The sequence below is a fragment of the Trachymyrmex septentrionalis genome, unplaced genomic scaffold, assembly GCF_001594115.1.
Source record: "Trachymyrmex septentrionalis isolate Tsep2-gDNA-1 unplaced genomic scaffold, Tsep1.0 scaffold62, whole genome shotgun sequence".
Lineage (NCBI taxonomy): Eukaryota > Metazoa > Arthropoda > Insecta > Hymenoptera > Formicidae > Trachymyrmex > Trachymyrmex septentrionalis.
In genome coordinates this window covers 1,324,342-1,327,182 of record NW_017305800.1, presented here as the reverse complement: position 1 = coordinate 1,327,182, position 2,841 = coordinate 1,324,342, and the positions used below count along the sequence as shown (strand labels likewise).

General features: G+C 37.9%; 1 protein-coding gene and 1 long non-coding RNA gene across 2 annotated transcripts in view; one reads left to right on the top strand and one right to left on the bottom strand.

The window, feature by feature from the left end:
* Positions 1 to 947, top strand: part of LOC108752976 — a 19,374-nt gene extending 18,427 nt beyond the window's left edge. The window contains exon 3 of the long non-coding RNA XR_001939586.1: positions 879 to 947. This is a non-coding gene — a long non-coding RNA (uncharacterized LOC108752976). The remainder of the gene's footprint in view (positions 1 to 878) is intronic.
* LOC108752975 (acid sphingomyelinase-like phosphodiesterase 3a) overlaps positions 1 to 2,841 on the bottom strand; it is a 45,037-nt gene that overhangs the window by 26,145 nt on the left and 16,051 nt on the right. The gene's annotated exons all lie outside the window — the stretch shown is intronic.

Genomic DNA, 2,841 nt, shown 5'->3' with positions numbered 1-2,841 from the left:
AAAAAAAAAAGCAAAAAAATTCGAAAAAAAAAAACGAAGCTTCTCTCTAAATCTGAACCAGCGGACGATCATTGACATCCTGAAGTCCCAAGTATGCCACTGGTAACCAATGAATTTACAGTGAAGTACAACTAAAAAAATTAATGAAGCGTGGAATAACCCTAACCTGGAGATAATTAATAATAAAATTAATTTATGCACTAAAAGTTACCCGACTAGAAATTAAAATAGGGGCCCGATAAGTCTTGTCCTAGAACTGAGTTCGGTACACATAGTAAACTTCTGATCGGGTAATCTAAAGGCATGCTTTGTAAGGGCTGTCCTGATTGGGACATTATTATTACACAATTGGGTTAACTGCAGCAAGTAAAGTTAAACGAAATAATTTAATCGGGTCTTGATAAGGATACTCATACATGCCTTGTCGAAAAATATTAATTACAAACGCAGACATTCATAGTTGCGTAAGCAAGTACTGATCGGGACATGCAGTACTCGTATATTGAGCCCATTTCTGTTCGGGACAGAGCTGCATCAGTACCTGCTTACATAACCCTATAAATGTCTGCGTTTGTAATTAATATTTTTTTAGAGACAATTAAATTATTTCGTTTAACTTTAATGCTGTTGTACTATGATTATTATATTGTAATGATAAGGATCTATTCAGGACAGCCTTAACAGGGCATGCCTTAAGATTACCGGGTCGTGTCCTTCTGATCGGGCCAATTTCTAGTTGGGTGACTTTCTATTAGCGTATAAATTAATTCAATGTACATGTATATAGTATCGGAACTGACGTGCAAATATTGATATTTTATACATCCAGATAGCACAGAGAGAGAGAGAGAGAGAGAGAGAGAGAGAGAGAGAGAGAGAGAGTTCAAAAAGAATTCAGTCGTATGTCATCAATTCTGAATTCATTTTCAGATGCAAAAAGAATTCTTTTTCTGAAAAGTTCTGAAAAGAATTCTTTTTGCATCTGAAAATAAACTCAGAATTGATGACGTACGACTGAATTCTTTTTGGATTCTTTTTCGACTCTCTGTGCGCTATCTGGATAATGCTCAAACTTCCTTTCTTTTTTAGTCGAATTTCACTGATTACCCAGTGCCAAGTATACCGCCGGGATAATCAGTGATTACCCACCGATTTGGATTTAGAGAATTCCCACAAAAGACTTTATCCCGCATTGGAATTGTTTAGTCAATTGTAGATGTATTCGCGTGACAGCCAGATAGAGATACTTTCAGCCATACTAATCGGGAAGATTGACCATTTACTGATGAAACGTTAATCTCTTATCAATCATTAATCTTCGGCAAATAATCCCCGCTACATCGATGTCATTGTATGCGATATTACATTTTATCTGTTTGCATTAAGCTCGATATGCAAACTGTGCGCCGTTACACGGTGCGGTGTATACACACGGCGTGACTGAGCGTGTCAAAAATTTCCACACGACGCGACGTTTACGACAAGCTCGCGTGTTTGCGAGAATCGTGGCTCTCTTTAAGCGCAACGCGTCACGAGAGAAGCGACGGCGATGTCAGATACGCGCCCGAAACTGCCTCGGCACTATAAATCTCGGGGAAATCAACGGACCTCTCTCGAGCTCTCGGCAGTTGTGTTCGGTGGGTTACGGGGCGCCCCGGGGTGGGTTTCGCCTATCACGGGGTGCTCACGTGACAACTTCTTAAACCCGCAGCCACGTACGCGCTCGGCTTTACATCGAATACCACATGGGCTGTATCTTTCCCATCGCGCGTTTACGAGCGGTGCTTTAACCCTCTTCGTTCTCCACCCCGCGCGGCCGTCTCTTCCCGGTGTATCGTCCTTCTTTATATACCGCGAGCTTATGTGCTCCCCGCCCTGAGTTTATCGGTAATTGACCTTTGGGGATAGTGTTTAAAAGGTAGCAGCGGACGGACTCTTGGCGAGAGAGATTCGTTGCGGTAAAAAGAGAAGAGGATTCGCAAAGGACGGTGCGTAAATTCGCCCTGCGAAATTGGATATACCTTGAAGAACGCCTGTACGTGCTCAAGAACGCCGGGACAGCTTCTGCAAAATCACGAGGTCCGTAGTGAAATCTACACGCGATGCCTTCTCTTCTATTATAAAACTGTATGCAGTCTTTTGTCATATTTGTTAACTCGAAAAGAATATTATATCAGCTCCAAATTATTTTTATTAATCAAAAAACAGCTTTTCTACTTAATTAGCTCGATTAGCTTTAACAGTTTATTTTCTTATTTAGAAAGATGTTTCGTAATTGCTCTTTAACTAGTTTCAAACTCTTAACTTTATTCACCATAAATTTTTAGAATGGAAAAAACACCGTTAACACCGCAAGGGCAAAACTTAGGTTTTAGTTAAAAATAAAGCGTTGTGGATATATTATATAATATTATATCGATCTGATAGAGAGAATTCTTGCAAAGTAAAATATTAAAATTATTTATTTATTTTTTTTTGTTTTATTACCTAACAATGATTCTAATTGTCATTGACTAGTGATAATTAATTTCGTGGTTTATTATAGCAAGCGCGACAACAATTAAATTATGTATAAACCAATTTTATTTTATCTCGCAACAGTGAGATAAAATATAATTCTTTATTTCAAATATTAAAAAAGCAGGACAAAAATAATTTTAAAAAATAGTTTAAAGTAAACGACAAAATATCTAAATATAAACACACGTTTAGACTATTTCCAAATTTAAAAAAATTAATTGTGTCACTTCAGTTTAGAGAGAGTTCTAGAATTTAGCTGCAACCACATTATTTATTATTAAATTGGCTGTGCAACAGACGGGGAGAGAGAGAGAGAGAGAG